General features: G+C 33.6%; 1 protein-coding gene and 1 long non-coding RNA gene across 4 annotated transcripts in view; one reads left to right on the top strand and one right to left on the bottom strand.

Annotated features, from left to right (window-relative positions):
• LOC113503381 (protein fem-1 homolog CG6966) overlaps positions 1-22,645 on the top strand; it is a 64,622-nt gene that overhangs the window by 26,790 nt on the left and 15,187 nt on the right. Inside the window, exon 1 of one of the 3 annotated variants that reach the window (XM_026885309.1) lies at positions 18,790-20,007. The exons of the other annotated variants lie outside the window; for them this stretch is intronic. The gene's annotated coding sequence lies outside the window, so the exon portion shown is untranslated. Of the gene's footprint in view, positions 1-18,789; positions 20,008-22,645 lie in introns of those variants that run through there. 3 annotated transcript variants of the gene reach the window in all.
• Positions 3,165-3,759, bottom strand: LOC113503384. Its single transcript, XR_003401446.1, has 2 exons — positions 3,523-3,759; positions 3,165-3,422 (listed from the first exon to the last, which is right to left on the bottom strand). It is a non-coding gene; the product is annotated as an uncharacterized LOC113503384 (long non-coding RNA).

Here is a 22,645-nt window from a genome sequence, read left to right on the forward strand (position 1 = left end):
TAATACTTGGATACATGTTTACAGTGCATATAAACTAGTGTTTCTTTTTCGACATCTCTGTTACCATTTAGTAGTCAGGCTCTGACACAATAACAACAAAAAATCTAAACATTCAGTTATCAATTTTGATGGATAACAAACAGCTGTGCTGATTGTAAAAAATATGTTTCCTACAACCATATATTGCGTCGTGTTTTGTTGGCAGATTTTGATTAGCGAATAGTTTTTTTTTACAATGCCTTGTTTATTTTTTGTAATCTTTCAGTTCCTTATTTTATTACGTTGTCATATTTATCGTGACTATGCTGAAGTGTATTGTAAACATGGTTAACTTCAACTGTGTTTTAAATATGTGTCGGATTTCAAAGTTCAAAAATGTTTCTACTTATTATTACGTTTTTAACGACTGTCCTGTTTTTTTGTGTAAACCAACTCATTAGTGTTTTTTTTTGTCTTTTAATTGTTTATTGGGTTTCCCCGAAGCAGTTCTAGATTTTTTTAGTACTTTATTAAGCAAGCGAAGTATTTTAAACGAAGTTCCTTAGTACCTCGAGGTTTAGAATCTTATATTTCTAGATTCAACGATACACGAATACAACCTAACACAGTATTAAGGACTGATTGCAATCATCTACCTAAATTCATCAAGTCTTCGTACCATTCGCCACGGTCAGTAACCTTACGTAAAAACTGATCGCACGCATCGCTTACCACATCAATCTGCCTCATTACATGCAAAAACCCAAAACAATACCCTCAAGAACACGCCAAAGATCAATAACAACACATCGTTTATATCAATTTTATAGACTCCTATTTATATAGAATCTTTATTACAATTTAAAACCGTAATTGGTTGCAATTAGCGTCTGATGGGTATTCGTTGAAAAGATTCTGAAACACGTGACCCATTCACGTGCGATAACATTGGTTTAATGGGTAATGGACGCGCGGAATACATTTGCCCACGCGAATTCATAATTAAAGTTTGGCATGACTTTGCCGGTTTGCCAACACTTTTCTTGTACGTTTTTGGGGAAGTTGATAGAAATCGCTCAAGGACATTCTTGAAATAAAAAAATGTTTTCTGGTATGCGACAATTGATGCTATTATTTGTGTTTCTTGTACCTTTAAAAGACTTTATTAATCTAACTAATTGCGACTCCTAGATATTAGCTATGCATATAAGTATAAAAAAAATGTTTCCATTATAAATTTTCAAAATAAAACACGACTGAACATTAATGTTGTCCCTACTATAAAAAAACAGGTATAATCTGTAGTACCGCGTGAAGGAAATGGTGACATTAGCAGGCTTTCCCCACCAAGTTCATTGAAGGGCATGGGAAATGTTGATCGCTATGCAATCTGTACATACACATCATAAAATAATGTGCGTACTGGCATTATCATGTGAACATTTTTATTTCATGACCTTTTAAACTTTGACGTCGGCACAGATTGCCCTCCAGACAACCTACGAACTGCGTTAACCGAGCTTTTGTGAGATAGGTCAATGACGTCAACCCCCTTCTGTAGCTGTATGTATACTAGGTATCTAGGTACCACGACATTTTGAATTAATCTCATATTCTGCTCTTTTGATTTAGCCTGTTTGTTTATATTCGCTTCACTCACTAGTGGAGTTACGAGAGTTATTCCGAGTGTTTACGTTAAAGTCTGAATACACAAACAATTCTTGAAAAAATATATCTTGTAAATTATATCAATTATTTATAATTTATTGTTTATCGAAGGCAAGTGATGAGCCACAACCGATCCGGTTGTTTAAAGATTACCAATTAAAAAACAAAATACTTTATAAAAAGACGATGAAGTGAAACCCGGTCTTCGTTTACGACGGAAAAGGACGCAAGCTGTTTGCCTACATTTCCTTACTACGCATCCAAGAGTGCTGCAATTAAAAACAGGTCGAGTCACTAGCCACTAGCTATCCTACTTTAAGATGGGAGAGCGGAACAGACACCAATTAGCATTTTTACTAGCTCACAAACATGGCAGGGGCATGGTGTGCCTAATTGAAATAATTGATTTTGAATGTGTCGAAAGCTGTGTTAGCAAACATGTAAAAAATAAGTCGTAATATGTGAACGACCACATAAAGGATTTGATGAAAATGGGATGCTACTCGGAATAGGGCACTGCGATAAATATTTGCAAACTGTACTAGGTTACAATAATAAACTAGATCTAATCATTATATGCCTAACCTAGCACAATACCGTGCCGGAATGCTTAACCGTTAATAGCCCTTTTAATGTTAATAGACTAGTTAATTACAACCGTTATTCCAAATACATATTGATTGTAGTTATAATTTATTGAGAGCGCGTAAACAAGACCGTTAAAGTAACGTCGTGAGAAACTTCATAAAAATTCTACTGGTGTGGCTTTTGCGGACGGATGCTCTCACGTAAAAATATACAAATTAAACTTTAAAACATATCAGATAAGATAATTTTTGCAGAGTCATGTCTCACTGCACCAATGTCTTGTACATCCCGTGACAATGTTATAAATATAAACCGTGAATTAATAGAACAAATAACATTAAGCATCTTGTGAATTTTCCTCATTCACGTTGCCACAATGATATAAATAATAGCTTTTGTTCGTTATGGGAATATGTTCATTGCAATTAAAACAAAAGCGTGACTAACCTTTTATAATAGAGAACTGGTCTAGTTGGCCAGCATTCCAATGCAGGTTAATGTAAATAAACTTATTTAATTTGAGTTACACATCAGTTTTAATATATTTGTTCCATTCGGAAAACTTCTTATTTTTATTTCGTACTAGCTGACCCGGCGAATTTCGTACCGCCTTAGCGTAGCTTTGATGCACTACTTTATTTTGTATAGTTGACCTATCTTAGGTATGAGTACCTATTCAATTTAAACTGGAATCTATAATATCCTCCATATATAAATTAATCCCTATTTCCCTGGTCTCGCCATATCTGAAAAGGACCTAATTTTATTAAATACAAAACAAAATATATATTTTCATAATAGTGTTTAGAGAATAGTTGTTCTGCCAACATTCTGTGCATTTCCATCAGCAGTAATGGCATCCCGAAGATGAATGTATTCCTCGGAACGGAGTTTTGCCTGGTTCAACCTGATAAATGTCAATCGTTCAGTTTCAACTTTCACATTTTATAATTTTTTGAAAATAATACAAATAGTAAACCTATACAAATTTCGCATATCCTATTATAACTGAATGCAGCTCTGTGGGGATTAAACACAACATTTCTATGTTGATTTCGATTCCGTTGAAGTTCATTTCGCGCTTCGCGTTGCTCATCAGTTTGATTTGCTCGTAGATTTCTTTGACTTGCCGTATTTTGAGTTCTGCGGCCTAAATTTGTACGTCTGGTTGGTGGCATTGTTAAAAACTGAAAATAAAAAGCTCTCATATATTTTCTGTATAACCAAATTGTAATATTATGTAGTCACCAAAAGTTACCAAAAATCGATATGAAGCTGTCAACTTACCGTAATTAACAAACAAAAAACTTCTTAGTCTTTATAACAAAACAAACTTTATCAAAAACTTAGAAAGCGGTTATGGATGTGATGCCACAGATTACCACAGTTTTTTTTTTTTAACTGGCTTGGCTGTTCAGCCATTCGCCAATGACGCCAATGTCAAGTTAGGGAAACAGATACTACCACAGATTACTAAATAGGATATGCGAAATTTGTATAGGTTTACTATTTGTATTATTTTCAAAAAATTATAAAATAGTGCAATAGAATTTAATTAAGTAACCACGTTTCCGAACAAACGATGCTCTTTTAATATAGTCTATGGCTGTGAATGACGTTGACATTCGTAAAAAAAAAAAATGACATTCGTAACGCGCGTTTTTTAAAATATGCAAAATTAAATGTATACTTTTCAATATTTCTGAGAGATTTTCTTAATATTTTTTTCCGTAAGAACCATCTTTGGACTTCCACAAACATTAAAAAAAAAAGAATTATCGAAATCGGTTCAGCCGTTCACACGTGATGCCATGACAACGCGAAACGGGTTTCATTTTTATATATATAGATTTTGCAAATGTGTTACAAAGGTGTCCTAATTTTCCTTCCAAGATGATAGTTTGTGAGGAAATCCATAATTCGTTTATAGTAAACCGACTTTAGTTAGTAAATTGTCCATGAAAAACAAATGAATCAGACCAAGTAGAACAATCGCTTCTTTTTGTTTTTTTTTATTACTATTTTATTTATTGTATCTAAGTAGTACAATGTCAACAATTGTTGCAGATTACGTACTATAAACCGTTTCTCACATAACAATATTCATAACGGTCTATAAAATGAACTGTTAGTTGAAAATAATCTTTACATACATTTATACAGCAAATATTTAACAAACTTTTAGCCTGAAAGCCTTTGGTTAAGACAGTGGCAAAGTTTGTTTTTATTGACAAGCAAAGTGGTACATACGATATTGATCTTTACTCAGTTTTTGGGCCACAGTTCTCAATGACTGCGGGAATTTTACGCTATAAGCACTAAATCGATTAAGTTTATACATATGGTGCCATAGGCTTGTCTGTAAACGAAGTTATATACACGACAAAATGTTAAGGTACACTAAATCGATAAGAAAAATCATCATTGTCTACAAAACAACAATTTCATCTTCTCATATCTTTTATTGTAGAATAATATTGACATCGACCCTTCTTACGTAATGAGCTTGTTAGAGAGTTTTTTAAGTTGTAATGTGGCCACTTGTACTGAAAAAATATTACACCCAGAAATATCTTTATTATAAATGAGTATCTGCAACAATAGTTCTAATCTGGTACTAATCAATCGTGCTTAGCCGTTTTTTTTTTAACGAAACCTGCTTTACCATGCCCCCAATTACGTCACGAAACAATATTTGCTCATGAGTTCCGCAGTATATATTTTTTGCCACTTGGCAATTCTAACTCGCTTATCAGATAACATCTTGAGAATATTGGAGTATAAATATTAATGAGAACTAAACCAGAAATGTGTTACTTCAAACAATGGTCTTGTTAGTTGCTATGGGACGACGTATTCAAAAATACATTTTGCTTTTGATAAAACCTCAACTTCATGAATGACTTCAGTAATATTAAGTATTATACTTAAAGGCAGGCAAGCCTTTTTACCTAACACGTTATAGTGTAGCTCTAAGAGTTTAGAATGATGTAGTGTCATCTTTTGTATCTATATCTTTGAGTACAAAGACTTTTGTAACCTCTGAATGAATATTTAAATGTTCTGTGAGCCTAAAATAGTATATTTGCGTAACGTTTTATCCTAAATACCAGTTTTACATCCATATCTGTGATGACTGTTGCAATTCATTATCAAATCGATTTATTGTTTCCAATGTTTAATTAATGCATTTGATCGATTCACGTTTAATCGATTTTCTATTGAAATTAAGAAGATAAAAAGCATTCGCAATATTTGTTTGTTATTACATCATATATAATTGTTGCTAACGAGAAGCATTAACAAGTGGAATAATCTCGATGTAAGGTAAAGGTAAAATACCTGTTTTACCTTACCTTATTGTCAAAGGAATCGTGCTGAATGGATAATGATGGCAATTCGTATTACATTGTTGTAAGAAATTTTCCCCAGTTCTGCATCAAAAAAGAGATTAGTTCGATTACTCGAGAAATATAATGAAAATCTTCGAACAATTCGATCTAAGCCACTTTTTAATAAATCGGTCGCACAAACGTGCAGATAAATCAAAGAACTTTGATGACATTTGCTGAGCTAGAGTCAATATGAATGGCACTGCGATGTCACAATATCCTTCTTTATACAATTCTGATTTATGTGTGCAACTCTGCCTACGTAAATTGCTATATGAATAAAATATAAAAACGTAAATAGTACAAATCTTGAAATAAAGCATGATATATAAACTCAATCTTGGAGAATAGTTATGGACTTTTATTTTTATTATCAGACATTGTCACACTGCAGGGACTTGCAGTTTAGGAGTCAAAGAGTAACTCTAGTTAAGAGTAGAGTAGTTTTTTTTTCTTTACTTGATTGCTAGTATTCCTATTACATATTTGGTAGTTTGGTACTCCACCATCAGGACTTTCTTTATACTTAGAGAATCATAAGATACTGAGTGTTGTTCCACCTAGTGTCTATTAAACCACTAGAATATGAATCGATTATCAAGTTTCATTATCGTGTGATCTATCTGCTTTTTTACGAAGGAGCATACTGAGGAAAAATGTTTTTTTCATCACAACTTGCTAACTAGCGAGTAAGCAACCTCGATCAAAATTTATTCCTTCTACAAATAAGAAGTATATTTTCTATTATTTCGGACAATTCCTGCTGAGGCAAGTTGATTTATCTCATCACATTCTAAGCGTATTCGTAATCTATCCGTACGATCATAACATATCAACAACCAATAATTATTACCAATATTATTGGTGTTATTAAGAGCAGTTGCGTCAAACAGTAGCGTATATCAAGTGTCTCACACCAGTGTTAAATGACTTAACAAATATCGGACAAGTCGTAACATACCGACTATGAAATTACGTCCACTGTTCTGTAGTGCCCATGCAATTATATAGCGACCTTTGAATGCGGTGCCAAGTCTGTTTTATCACTGAGCTGATACATCTGTCGATTACAGTATTTAGGTGACAACGTTCTCGTATTGTTTATCTGGAGGATTATAGAGCATGATGTTTAAAGGGAACGTCGACATAAACCATTCAGCGACAAGTTATTCATTGCCAACTAGAACTTGATTGAATCTTATTAAATGCATTCAATTTCTTTCATAACCCAGGCATTTTTTACTCATTACAAGTAATTAGAACATTTTATACAAGGATTTTAATATTGGTACCTTTATCCAAATTAGTACACGGGCATATCTGTTACATCCTTCCTCGACTTTCGTCCTAGAGTAACAACACATAAGTTAAAAAATGTTATATTAAAGACTCTTATTTCTCATAAAACCATTTGATACTAAACATTTTTAAATTTAACAGTCACATGGTCACAGTTCACACAATTCGCTAACAAAAGATAATTAAATAGAGGTCAATGTCGGCTCCCACGTGTATGGACGGAAACGGACCATTTCTCGAGCACGATAATCAAATATAGCAAACAAAAGCTTGGAAAATAGGTTAAACCAAAGATAAACATGATAAGCATTTGTTTAAAGCTATACCTTAACAATTTTGCGGTGAAACCGTTATGATATAGGTTATTATTTGCTTCGATGGGTCCCCATTTATCTTACATTTACTCGTTTTAACTTTATTTCGGACGTAATAAGGCTCAAACTCCTACAGTTCATCAATTGTACTAAAATTTTGAACAACATACTTCTGGAGATAATTGGGAGTTACTCATTCGGGTTCGAACGTATTTCGGAGTTGTAAAAATTCTGTATCACACAATGACATTGCTGATTACTCTATCTGTATGTACATTTTGTAATCTTATCAGTATCTGCCCTTCATTTTCCTATGGATTAGATCAGAGAGAATATGTTCCTGTATGCCGTTTATTCCACGTGTTTGGTTTCCTAACCTAAGAGTAACCATATGAGACGCGTACGATATATTATTTCTGGTTTTCTTGGCGCTATTTCTTTTAACGAGGATATATGCCTCATAAACAAAGTACTTTTATTTTAATATAATTGTTTGTTGTGTTTTAATACACAAATGAAACATTTCTAGTTTTTCATTGAATCACTCATTTTTTTATAGAGGAAAAACAATACGCCTTTCAAGTTTGTCAACAATAATAGGTAGTATACAAGCAGGTATTAAATACCTGTTTTATATCACATTGTTTGTTGAGTTTCACGTTTCTATTAATCCTTTAATACGCTAAGTTGCTCCAGACGCCTGATTACATAGGGTATTGTTCAGAAAGTATTTTGCACTTTCACTATGAATAACTCTGAGTGAAATCGTTTTACAATAGACAAAGTTCTTCCGAGTGGGTAGTGCCAGTCTAATGTGACCCCTCTACTTCTTCTACTAATATGTAAACGGAGAACCACACGTATGAATCACCAAAGTTCTTTATAATTTGGTCGCCTGCTCATTTGTAACAGTGCTATTGATTTCGGTCTTGACACGGGGGCACGTCGAGAAAGTGTGTTGTTCTGTTGCCCTAAAAATAATGCTAGAGATCCTACTACTTGTGTTCATTTTAAAGCGACGTAGAAAAATAATTTATTCATTTTTTGTACATAAAAACACATAGTAGGTGTGTATTTCAAAATTTTATGCAAAACAGGACCCAAAAGGTTGTCGAACATTCGTTTAACACATTCAACGTTTGTTGCTACACAACATTGTTTTTTTTTTTGCTGTAAACAAGCTAATTTTAAACCTGTAACAAACCTTTTTGCTACTTCAAGGAAAACATTCGAACTTAGTCTAAGAAATTCCATAAGTATTTAAATTTCAAAAAATAGCATCCAAGAATACTAATTAATTATTAAATCAAGTTAATTAATGATAAAATTAAAAAGATACCATCCTAATTGAATAAGTAGAATATGCCGATGATTTATTTCAAGAAGTAAAATAAATCTATAATTACTGGTTTTATTACCTTTGCAATAACAACGGGTTATTTTATGACTTCCTGCTAATGATTCATGTAAACAAATTTTATTTTATTTCCTATCCCTTTACGTTTAAGACGCTTTACCTGTTTTTCTTGAGTTTTAAAGTTAGTCTTGTTGCTTTGAATTTAACGGTCGATTGTCCGAAGAAACACGTTACCGGCGTTACGGGCTAGTGACGCGTACAACGACTCTACAATAATGCTGAATCACGATTGAAACTGTAGTTTTTTTTTTGCGGCTTTGGACTCCGGGTTATCGATTGCTTGATAAAAGAACCGGTCTTTGTTCCTTACTACTTTGAAATGTTATCTTTATCTTACCTGTATTCAACAGTTGAGGTATTTATTTATATGTTTGCTGTTCACATACTGAAATTGAGTGAGTACCTACTAGTCTACACTAAGGGTTCCATAAAAATAGGCTAGAGATAAAACGAATTTACAACAAAAATTGGTCACCAAATTCCTTACCAGATCAACCGTTGCGTGTCCTTGGCGTTTATTGTTATTATTGGTTGTTAAAACCGTAAAATAATCCGTTCTGAAAATTTCATGAGTTCAGCTTCACGGTTCCTGAGATACTTGCTTGGTGTCAGACGGACTGACAGAAATCCGATCCCAAGTAATTACGTTACGTTTTTACCCCATGAATTCAGAACCCTAAATAGCATACACGATATTGTAATAGATGTATATAACTGAACGTTTATAGCAAACATAAACGCAATACAACAGGATGCATCGTCATGTTATATCCTCTGTTTGCTATTTACTTTCTTCTTTCTCTATTGATTGCGCACGAGAGTAATCGCTTTCCCAGTTTAATGCTAAATAATGAGATTTGATAGTTTTATGGTTTAAGACACGCATTTTCATATTTACGATCTTCATTGGTCAGTTGGTGTTAACTAGTCTGATGTATGGATTTTTAAGAAGCTGTTAAAGTTTTTCACTAACATTTTTCCGTCTCGTGATCATGCAAAGCATATTCATCAATTATAGACTAATTAAAAAATCGTTTTATTTTCACTTGACGTTGCATCGGTAGCATTTGTATGTAGGTAATAAAGTTAGATGTTTATTCAATCATAAGACGATGCAGTAGTATATTACCGTTTTCGGTAAAATACACATTTAAGTGCAGTGACTGTTTTCGCCAAACGTTTTTGATCATTTAGTTTGGCAAAAGATAAATTCCGATATAACTACAATATCGCTCGCTATCCTTATCTGTTTCCTTGAACGTCATAACAAATGATAACAGTACAATTTACTAAAATTGGTATACCAATATAACAGCTAAAAATATAACGTCAATTGATCTATTAGTTCTGTAACAGCCCTTACCGCTGTGACAAACTGCAGTTCGAGGAGAAATCGTGGCGAAAGCGTTTACGCAACACTGTAACTAAGCAGGAACTCCCACTGGCTAAATAGATATGAAGCCAAGCCTTGTCACAACATGTTTCAATGTAACTTGTATTTAAGATAAAGGAAATAATTGCTGTACTTTCTGTACCTAGAATTTAGAGCTCGATGCATTACGAAACCTCGAATAAAGTTTACGGAGAAATTACGGGTTTAGTTTCTGAGTTTAGCAAGTTAAGTGTTGTCCCCTGTCAAATAATATACCAATGTATTTTCAGACAAGAATAAGTTATACGAAACAAGATAGATGTTCGATCTGTAGTGTTTGTAAAACATCTTTCAACAATCGATCAATAAGTTAAATGCTAATAAAAAAAAACATCCTGCTTATTAAATAAGCTTGACTAATGAGGTTATAGACGTTGAAATAATTTGATCAAACAGGCTGGTTCAAAGTTTTTAATTAGAAAAAAAAGCCTTTGATCAAAAACATTGCGCAAAAATTACTTGTGTACCTACAAGTAATTTAACTAGTTATATAGTTAGTCTATGACCCGCATAATGTGGCTTTAATGTCAAACAGTTACCGATCAAAAGTACCGTAATATTCCTTTTTGTACTAGTAACCGTAGTTAACGATTGTAACACCGATTAGTTGCACAATCCGAGATGATTATGGCCTGTCGACTCACATAATCTTGTTTGACTGTAGTGTAATTAATTTGAAACAGAATTTCTCTTTTTGTGTTATTTCAAGCTCAGAATTACTTGGCTTGCGTAAATAAACTGTTAAAATACCTGTGACCGAACCCGAATTGTACACATAGAACAATAAAACATTTATTTTCAGAACACCCAAAGCAAACAACATACATAATTAAACACCAGTTAACAAGCACACATCAACTTTTTGACATAAATTAATGCACGTAAGTTGTACCTACTCCGTTTCTTTTACGATGTGAAGAATAAATGTAATCGCTTCTTTATTAAGAGTTTGAATGATATAAGCGATACGATTATTCCCCATCCTCAGTGTTCTTAAAAACCACTCCAGCCAACCCGATAGAGACCTATCCGTAAGCCAAAAGAACTGCCTTATATTCAAAGTTACAACATAATGATTATGTTTTATTACACACTTTTTCGATACGTACCGATGGAGGAAACTTTAAAACATATCTATCAAGAGTTACCGCATAAAGTTACTTATTCCGCATTAGATACCAGTTACCACATCTTCCATTTGGCGTCCATGATGACAATACTAAACTTAGGATCGGCACAGTTTGCTGTGTTATGTAAGCGCACATTCGGCGATTTAATTAATTATGTTCATTCGTCGGTTAGATCGAAAACGACCTGGTTTTTTTATTGACAGTGGTAGGTACCAAACATTGTTTTTTGCGTCGCAAGTGTTGCTAACCTTATCACCGCTAATAAGCATATTTGAATCTTAATTGGTAGGCAAAACGTGACTTTATAAAATCTCAAATAATTTAAAACAATATGCATTTTATATTGTCTCGTATGATAAAAATACAAACAATGACACTGCATATTTAATTATATAGTCAAATAAATGTATTTTGAGATTTGTAAGTACCCAGCATTTTCACGTTTGGCAGCGCTGGGCTGGGACGAATGAAAGTGGCGCGCGGAAGTTGATAACCGGGCCAGTAGGTAAGGGGAATGTGCATCTGGGCGAATGTGCGAGGACCGATTACCTAAATTAAACGAACGTTTATTATGAACAGATCACATTTGTAATGATTAGTGCCTCTTGTCACTCGCTGAACGTTGAGTTGAGTCATCACTTAGATGACGGTTTGATGATGTGAAAGGAACGATGATTTGTTGCGAATCAATAATTTGAGGTTACGCTAACTGCTCTAGTGTGTAGGAAGTTGAGGAAACTTACGTGGTAAAATAATTTACTTTTAATATCAAATCATGTTCTGGAATCATAGAATCTTTTATGATGTTTGTCATGCTTAAACAAACAGAAACCTACGAGAAACGCAAACAGGGTAACGGAAAACTGACAAATGTTTATTCCAAAACCAAGTGGCTGTTGTGAAAATAGTAAGCAGTTTATTTTGAGAGAGATTGACGTGTCTAGAAATATAGGACAGGTAGCGGTACATTATGAAACACCGTTCAGCATGCTTAATGCATGAGCCTCGTTTATATTTAAACCGTATTTCTTAAATCATCTCTTACGTTTAAGACTCTATTACGTCTTTCCTATATTATTGTTGCGATTGATGTAAGCGTTTTTTGTTACATCCAGTTTTGGTTACACAACACTGCAAAAAACAAATATGTCGGGTGATTGCTCTTAATACCGACGTAATTTTAGCTGACATATCTTAAGTTACTATCTTAAGTGTCATATGAAATCTGTTAAATGTAAAATACGTAAACATTTCACACTAGATACGGAATGTATAAATAAAAATAACAAAATGATGTCATGTTCAAACGCAATTAGACCAATGAAAATTGTTTCCAGAATTTAAAATTTGCGCCAATCACTTAACGTTGTTTGTAACATTTCAACAAACGAACGCTTGTGATTTCTTATCGGATGAATAATGTAGACGTTGAAGCGTTTTGTCGGAACACATCCGTTGTTATTCGTCATAATAATTAATATTTATCAAAAACTCAACAGCTTGTAACAAGAGTTTTGTGAAAACGCCTCTCTTTAATTTGAGCTCTTGTTTTTTAATGCAAAGCGAATAATCTTTATCTTAATCCTCCTACATGATTGGCAAGCTTCCGGACGTTTAATTGTTTGTAATCAGTGTCAAAGAATAAACAACGTCTCTCTATTGCTTGACAGGATTATAAATCTAGATATCTTTAAAAACATCTAATGTAAGTGGGCATTCTTCTCGATAGGTAATTCTTTTATTTTTACTGTGCCAAACTGATGTTCATCTTAATTAAAATTGAGTGACACGTTTTCAATTATGGTTATTTGTCGACGTCAGCAACCTAATTGGAACACGTTCTACATGGGGTCAAATTCTAAGTTCAGTACCGTTCATCATTTAATAGTCATGTTTAATTAATCACTCATTTCCTAAAGATGTACGACGTGTAATTAGTTTAATGGCATGTGTTTTGGACCGTGGCCTGATTGGTGCAGTGGTTCGAATTCACGACGCGATTATTTCATATAGCGATCGGTGCGTTGCCGCAACTCTGGTTGCTTAAACAAATTACGTTTATTTGTGCCATCCGAATTGGAAGTTATCAAGAGAGAAGAGGCGAGCGGGAAAGGCATACTTTATTTAATGAATGATCAAACCATAAATATTTTCTATGGAATCATCTTTTTAAACTATTAAGTCGTTATTATATATATAACAAGCCGGAGTTCGTTAAATGTGGAGTGTTAGAAGATGCCAAAGTATGGTGTCGAGATTCGAAGTTAAGAGTAGAAAACTTTATTACGTTTCAAATAATACTTGGTGTACAATCTAAGATGTTCTAGTGCGTAATAAGTAACAACTTCCTGATTCTAGAAATGGAAGATAATCGTATACTTAACGTTTTGTTTAAGTTGTAGGAACACTTAAGTGGTTAACGTTGCCGGAAGACTGTTGTAGTAATTTATAGTATGCGGAGTTATGACTGTGGCTTGTTAAGCTAGTTATCTGGTATTAGTACAATTGTAGCCGCTAGATTGTTAGGTTACTGGATGTTGCTGGTAAAATAATATAAATGATTACTATTGCTTATCGAGAACATAAAGAATAATGTGTGTGGTTGTAAGAAAACTTAAATCAAAGCTGTTGCAAAAAGTAGAGCAAAGTTTTTATATGATGAGGTGGTCGATTCAAAATAAACCTGTTTAACATTTCTTATAATAGGCTCATTCCAAACTCTTCATTTCTTTGATCTCGATTACAAGTTTGTTTTATGTATTAATCCTATACTTACCAAATATCTCTAAGAATTATGCTCTAATTATAAATTCATATTTATCGTCTCAAATTAAAAAGAGCATCCCGAGACTAATCGCTATAGCTCATTACTTGCGCCTCCTTGTAACTGGTACCACTGTACTCCGGTCGTTGTAATCACGTTGTGATATCGCCTATTTTTAATAAGGCATTCTTTTTGTTGCATATTAATCAACTGTTACGTATTGCAATGTATGTACTTTATTTACAACAATAAGGTTTTGCAAGAAACGCAAACAACATCATAACGAACTAGATACAATCGATAAAATAAAATTTAATGATATAATCGTCAATGCTCGCAATCTCTATTCAAATGATGGTTTTATTGGTTAGACCTACTTTTTATTTTGACATTAAACTCCAACTTATATGACGCAAGGTTTTTAAAGTATCCTTGTATTTAAATAGGTAGAAACGTTGTGGAATTGGGCTGGTCTTATTTGCCGGATACCGAATAAGTTTTGGGCGAAGGCAACCACACGGTGGATGGTAAACAATAGAAAGAGATATCGCTGCAGGCCGGACGAGCTTGATTCCTTTTCGCGGAGCTGAGACAATTGGAAGGAAGCAAGAGAGGCCTTTTTCCCACAGTGACACACTAATGATTAATAATAATCAAAACGTTATAAAAACTAAAATTTAGTTCTTTTCTCGCTCGGTACCTTCAGTAATGGATATCTCCTGTTCATGAAAAGATCAAAATCGTGTGCCAATAGTATTACATTAAACAGAACCTTTTTGGAATTCATATGGAATCAATTTGTGTAAAAGGTTCGTTTGCCAAATATGCTGATAAAAGAAATACATAACGTATGAGGTTCATATATCGCCACGCCCCCGCACAATTTATTGACAGCTTCTATTATGAGCCCTGTTTGATGGCATCATGGAATATAATCATCGTCCTGTTTGTCAAATCTTTTAGTTTAATGGAATGATTCTTGCAGATCGTACTTATTATAATCACGTATAATTCACATTTAAATTCGTTGGGTAATGTGACTTCGTAATACCCTCTTCGTGTACCAATACTTACAAATGTAGTTTCGATGAGTTATAGTTACTTGACTCTGGTGGCCTTTAAAATTGTGAAAACAAGGACCTATTATTATAGCTTTATATGTAGGATAAAACGGTGCTAGAGAAATGCGTTGTTCGTCGTTGGTCTAGTTTCGTGTTAAAATTACCCCATATTTGACGCCTTTGCATTAAACTACTAGTTACACAGTTCATTCATCTCTAGGCGATCATAAATAGGGCTCAATTTAATCCATTTTACTCAATTACATACAACGCTTTATAGCCAAGGAATTAGGTCTAGTCTGTAGAACAAGCACAGCAGCTGACTTGCAGAGGGTTGATAAACACGATTCTATAATTATAAGCTTTTATAACTGACTCGAATAACAATTTATGGCTTCTTTGTAGGTCAGTATTTTATGCAAGAAACGTGTCTATAACTCTTAGGTTATATGGCATTTAGACATATATCTAAGCGTCAAACGGGCTAAAGGTTTGAAATCCCCAAGAGTTTGCAACATTCGAAATTAGTTAAATATGTAAACAGTTTCCTTGTTTCTTATATGAATAATGCAGTGTTTTCTAATAGACGTTAAAGCCCCCTTTCACAAGGAAGTGGCAGAGAAAATGGTTACAATTAGATAATTGACAAATAAATTTGTACTCTTTTATTAAGTAAGACAAAACGAAAAAACTGGCTATGTTCCAAGGATATTTATAGACAAAAAATAAGAAAGTTTGTTACTTTATGTTTTAAGCTTGTTTTATTACCGTTGCAGAATCCGTATAAAGTTTCTTAGCAACTTGAATACGACTTGTTGCTATGTAGCGAGCGCCTGCCGGTTTAAGTATAGCTACTTGTCGCACCGCTTAAAGTTACTAAAATTCAAGTATAAGGCTTTTTATATAAATTGACTGAGTTCATTTAAGTTTTTGCTGATTTTAATTACATATTATATCTGAATTATTTACACATTAATAGACCTTAATTACTTAAAATTTGAGTTTGAGTCCTAACAGCAATGGCCTACTTTTCCTTGAAAAGTAGAACTGCTAATTAATGACTTGGAGTTATTAGCAGATTCATGAATTAGTTGCCAACTATTTTCTTTTTATTTGTTTGTTACCCCACTTACTTAATTCCCTAAACCATTGATAGTTTAATAAGTAGATTTACATCACATTGATTGAATAATTAATTTCCAATGTTCTGGAATAGGAAATAGTATTTTCATGGAACATGGACTCAACAAAGTTCATTCTGCAAAAACACCGTTTACATTCATATCATGCATAGGTACTTGTACTGTATAATACACATCCCAACATAGCCATACTCAATATAACAGCACGAAAATATTCATACACATAAAGGCTTCGTGCCTTTAGCCGAAACGTGACCGAAATTGTAATAATGGTCTCGAAAGCTTAACAGGCTTAGACGGTGACTGATTGGACTAACATGTGTAACCCTTTCACGTTAACGATCCAGGAGCCCGCAACCAATTCGTTATGTATGACTTTTGAAGTTGTGTAAGCAAGACGGGGCACTACAAAGCATTCAGTGTGGTCTCACTTACACACAGATAACTTTATTTGACATGAAGTCCCAAGTTACACATTCAATATCACCAGTAACATTTAAAGGTAAATTGTAATTTACTTAAAGTGATATAACAGAGAGCTAAATGTTTGCTTCATTTCGCAAGTCTTTGTACAAAGGCTTTACATAAGACGTGACCTTCATTATTCTCAGTAATCACACCCCGATCAAAGGACAATACGGACAAAATGTTGTCGGTCGTTCCATAAACCCCGTGGCTTTACATCTTCTAATTAAATTGCTTGTAGACGGACCAACATCACTGAAAATTCTTACGGGTATAACGTTTCGAGAAAATTCGAGCGGCGTCTATTACAAAAACAGCGTATGTCCTTCTGAAACAGGTAGGTGTGTTTTCAACATTGAAGTGTGAATAACCATGATAATGAATAAGGTATCTTGTTTGCATAACTTTAGCTTAGTAGACAGTATATATAAACATTCATTATAGATAATAATATTTACCTGTTTACCCTTAAGACATTATTTATATGTCAATGTTTATTTGTAAATAAGTTATATTATTTTTAGCTCTATCATGTATCTACTATTTTGTGATAGTTGATACTTACTTATTTGTATGTGAAGCAAATGCTTTTCCATCTCAATTCGAGTTGTAGTATAGTACAATATTTATTGATTATTGTTTACTTAACGATAATTTTCCAACCGATACAATAATAACAAATATGTGCTTTGTGTTCATTATGTAATGAGAAACACGTTTTGCGTGTTTTCATAATTCTGGAATGAGATAAGATCATTTAGGTGTTTGCGCTACGTACACATTGAATTTAATTAAATTATGTCTTTACTTGTCCTCAATTTTTATTTGTTGCTACGTTTGAGTTTTACATCGATCTTACCTCAGGATTCAATATTTATGACAAAGTAATAAACAAGTCGAAACATAAATTAGAGAAGCGTAGTTTACACTCGCATTCTTTGCAAACACGATATGCAATATCGATCTAGTTTTACAAGATGAAGAGCAGAATCTATTAGAATAATTGCTGACGACTCGACAACTAGTAAAAACGTGTGCGTGTTCAATAACAGAAATCGATTCGAATAACACGAATCAATTCATCCAAGATTTATCTGAACGAGTCACGCGAAGACATTATTTACACATTAAACCAACCCAGTTACTTTGACCTTATTTGGTGCAGAAAAAACTGATGGTAATAACCTAATCACCGCATCGCCGTATCAGCAGTCAAGGCTTCTGTCTGCTTTCATAATGTCTGAGCACAAATATTATACATAGGACCTCTTTGTTACGTAATGCAGCTTGAAATGTTGACACACCATTACGACTTACGTGTCGTTTAATGCCGGCACTCTGTTAAGTAACGATTTTGCATGGAAGTGTCATTCGCCGGGTGCAGCCGGTTCCTTTACTGTACTCATTTAATTTGTCCTCCTGATTGATTTGACTTTGTCCAGAAATTACTCAGATGTCACCTTTTAAACATAAATAAAAATGGTGATGTAATGACTGTATATAAAGTGAGCATTTAGCAGAATATTTTGCAATAATATTATTCCTCTTTTAAATTAAATAAATTGAAATTAAAGAGTTAAAATTAAAATATTACATATATGAAGATGAAGTGTTACGCACAGCTCTGTTTGCCAGACAGTAATTTAGCATTGCATTATCTTTCAGCCTTTCATTTTTACTTTTAAAATATTAACACAATGTTGTGTCTTATCTGGAATGTCATAATATACAAACGCGAACAGTTTCGTTGAAGACGGCAATTTTCTCCGCGCCGCTTTGATAAAAGTTATTTATGTCGACCTAAAAAGCTTATTAGCATTTATTACCTTACCGTTCTAGTACTGAAAAACAGTGAGTATACTGCTTTTGTACGTTTGAAACAGTGTCATCGGAAAATGATCGTGAATATTTAATATTCAATGCGGCAACGGTTTACTAACGCGTTATAAGGATTGCCAGACTTGCGACTCGCCGGTTTTGTTAGAAACTAGTCGGGCAATCCAGATCCAAATACGCTTGAGGAAACCGTTATATCATAAAAAAATGAATCATTCACGCGATAGTTACTATGAAAATATATCTTTTAAGAAATCATGTTGAGTCATGATTTTTTAAATCTGCTTCATGTAATTTATTTGTTACGTAAGCTGACGTATATTTTTACCTTACCGTTTTTTAATTTGAGTATAATAATCCATATAATATATTAAGCTAGCCAAATGGTTCTTTCAAAACAACACTTGCGAGAAATTTTAATTTAGAGGTTGTCGACCTCCTATCTGAGTTCATTATAAAGTTGCAATGACCGTGATACCACACAAGGCAGTGCATATTTTGCTATAAAATAACTGTAACTACAAATTTCAAGCAATAGAGGCACTAAAAAAAGTCATTTAATGGTCTGCATTAGCCGAGTTTATGATGATCATGAATGTTCCTGATATGAGCCTTACTATTGTATAAAGTAATATTACTGGAGTCATTTCACCTGAGCTCAATTCATTTGTGACACAAAAATAACGCTGTGCTAAAGAAAACAAGATTTTTCTTCTGAGCTTTCATCTTGTTTTTGGTGGAAATTCCCTCCGGCCTAGAAATTGGAACATAAATAAATGGGGGAATCCGGAAATATGACTCACATTCTCGATGTCGTTTCATTTTGTGTTGAGATAATTAAATTGTTACTTTCCTTTTATACGATTTCTTTCTCAACGTATTTTCGATGTGATAACTTTCTAATTACTTAAAAAAAGCAATAACAAAGTTAAATATGTATAATTCTCTGAGAAAAATAATGATTCACGAAAAATGATCCACTTACGCTGTTACGTAAACCCAATACAAAAACATTTTCTAATTGAATTGTTTGCTCACCTTAATTTAATGAACCGGTTACCTAGTTTAATATTTAACAATTCGCTACTCTGCTTATTTGCATATCGATTCAAAGCGTAGATCATCCGAAAAACCAATTGCTACGCGCCGTTGCAGCATTGGAAAGGCAAAAGCTTGTTGTGTAACAGTTTTATTGTGTAAGTGTTCGGTGAAAGAAGTGGTCCCACCAATAGCAGCTGCAGTATTGCATACGGCATGACCACGAGCGGTCGGCTCGGCGTCCACTCGCACCGCGAACCACGGCTCTTGTGATATCAACAAATCGCTGATTAAACTAAAGTTTAATACGCTTGTGCAACCCGCCGACTTGGATCTGTTTTGTGTGCGAATGATTTCATGTATGACTTTTGATTGAGTGCTTTTTTTATTACTACTTTAGATTATATTTCCGTCACACACTTCAAGTTTGACGTCTTCGAGTGTTTGAGTTTAAAATTATGGTAGACGCGTAGGCTGGAATGGTAATGTTATGATGACAGTTTTTGTTAACTTAATAAGTTGGTCTTACCGCGTAAATATTTGCAATATGATCACTTGTTTCGAAACATCAAATGAGCACATGATTGAATGTAACTCGGCTACTAAATAACTCAGGTTCACAGTAATGTTTGTGAAATGTTTCGCTGCGCTGGTAAATAAAGGCGTGACTATTCGTCTTAATTTTAGGCTTTAACATTGTTTATGAGAACAATAAATATGGCTGCGATGTAATAAAGAACGCAATATCGCAAAATGTCAGTTAGCTACGGTGAGGTAAATTAGAAAGCACGAGGCGTTATTGTGCAGTACGCACTACGGTACCTTAGGCCGGAGTACCGAATGGCTAACGGGACTTGTGGTACCAGTTGGACTGCACCACATACTAGTTTATACTACTTCAACATGTATGCTTAGAGCGCACATAGAGACTAGAGTCGCTGTTTAATCATAAAACAGTAAGCAGTATCAAATTATACGATACAAAACGTCTCATTTTCCTTATTGCCGAAATTGTATACATGCATACTACTCTGCCATGTAAATAACTTTATCGTATATTCTTCAAGGCACTTTTTGCAAACAGGTAAACATATAATTGTTAACGGGTAATATTGTGTAGTTATGAGTATTATTTTACCTTGTAATTCACGCCAAAAATGACAGTTTGAAGCATTTAATAAGGTACTTTAAAATTTAAGTAAGGTTAAACTCGCTAAGGAAATAGATAATTTATTAAACCATTAATTACGTGTTTAAGATAAATTAAACACAAGTAAAATGTTTTTCGCGTACACAACCGGGTCGGTATTGACATCCACGAACTAACCTAACAAACATCCGCTATTTACTAACTTTGTTTACATGCCGTACTTATCATAAACGCTGGCAAGATGGCGTTAACGGTCCCTTGCTAATAAGGTCTATTTTTGTTTGACACTAATAACTAACTAGCCCTCATGTTTTCATCAGAATTTGAGATATTTAAACTTTATGTTTAAGAAGTTAAGGTTCAATTTGCCTTGACGAGATTTGTTTCCTATTTTGCTTGAAGGTGAAGTTGTTCGTGTCGTTAGATCTTAGACTATAATACCGAATAATTACAGCTGCCACTGGCCTCTAGATTGTGATACCCCGTAGATCTTTACATATTTATAAACATTCGTATTCGTATCAAAGCTTTGCGGAAACGGTAGTAACCTTTTATTAATATTCTATTAAATTGATCAATGCATCACATTATAACAATAAATGCTAACACACCTTCCGATGTTTTCCTGGCAGTTATTTTCCTACAAAAAAAAAATCAGCATCTCATTGCCAAATTTTTTACAAAAGTTTTCCTTTTCATTTATCACATTTACATTAAGTTGTGTAATCAATTCACAGTTATCTAGTCATAAGTAATACCTAGAAATACGAACCAACAATGATAAATTAGATTATGAAATCATTTAAAGTAAAGCTACGAGTCACCTCAGATAACGTTCAAAGCAAGTCTAAAAATATATATTAAACATTTTAGCGCATTACATATAATGCATATGAGCAGTAAAAATGCATTTTTTAAGACAAACTATTTTAAATTATTTAATATGCATTTTGAAGTAATTTAGCCGTCTAGACATTGAATACCTACAAACCGTTTGAGCAAGACCAATTAATAGAAGCAGGGTACAGTCTCTCAGTAATTAATAGTGATAGTTGTGTCCAAATATCAGAACACCTCTCCAATTATAATTCGTCGTTTTCAGTTCGTTCAAAGTTGATGACTAGTATAAGGATACTCAGAAAATATAACACCAACGTGACTTTATGAAATTCTTTATTTTCCAGTCAGTCGTTGCAAACTTAACATCTGAATTTCCCGCTCAATCTCACGCCCCGCGTCGTTCCCTCTTTTTTTTTCATAAACCTACCGTCGCGGCGTCGTCAGTGTGACCAGTGTCATCATTTAAATCAAGAAAATTAATAAAAGCAATAAACTTAAGATTAAAATTAATAAAACCTTACACTAGTGATGTAAGTAAATGTAATACGAATACTACGTAACCGACTACAAAAAAATGATTATTTGTTCTCTACACCCATACATTCGCACGATACCGTTTACCTTGCAATAAACAATATTGTTGACGAAAGGAAAAAGTAGGTTGCGGTCTATTGACCCGGACGCGTGAATCATTTTCTTTTAACTTATGGCTCAGCTGTAAAAATTCTGCAACTAACATATTTTCTACATTCGTGCTAATCGAAAATAATCCTTATTGTTTTTGCCTTAAGTCGTAGTATTTAATTTAAGTCGGATTAAAATTATATTGCGTTCATAATCCTTTCAGATTCTCATTAGCCTCGTGACTACTAAGTTTATTAGTTAATTAATATTCGATCAATGTTTTGTTTTCGCTCTTAATTAGAACACGAATATTCCAATCATTTCTCAATATTTATGGAAGGTTTCGGTGGTTTCTACCTTAATTAAATGTAAGTTTACGTCCCATAATAGCCGTGTTCATTATTGATTGTGTTCTGTTTTGTCACAAGTTAACGACTAATAATTACTGAACCGTTTAAATATGAATAGGAAAAGTATACACAAACAACGCAGCATTGAATAATGAT

Source organism: Trichoplusia ni, chromosome 19 (assembly GCF_003590095.1).
Source record: "Trichoplusia ni isolate ovarian cell line Hi5 chromosome 19, tn1, whole genome shotgun sequence".
In the NCBI taxonomy this organism is placed as follows: Eukaryota; Metazoa; Arthropoda; class Insecta; order Lepidoptera; family Noctuidae; genus Trichoplusia; species Trichoplusia ni.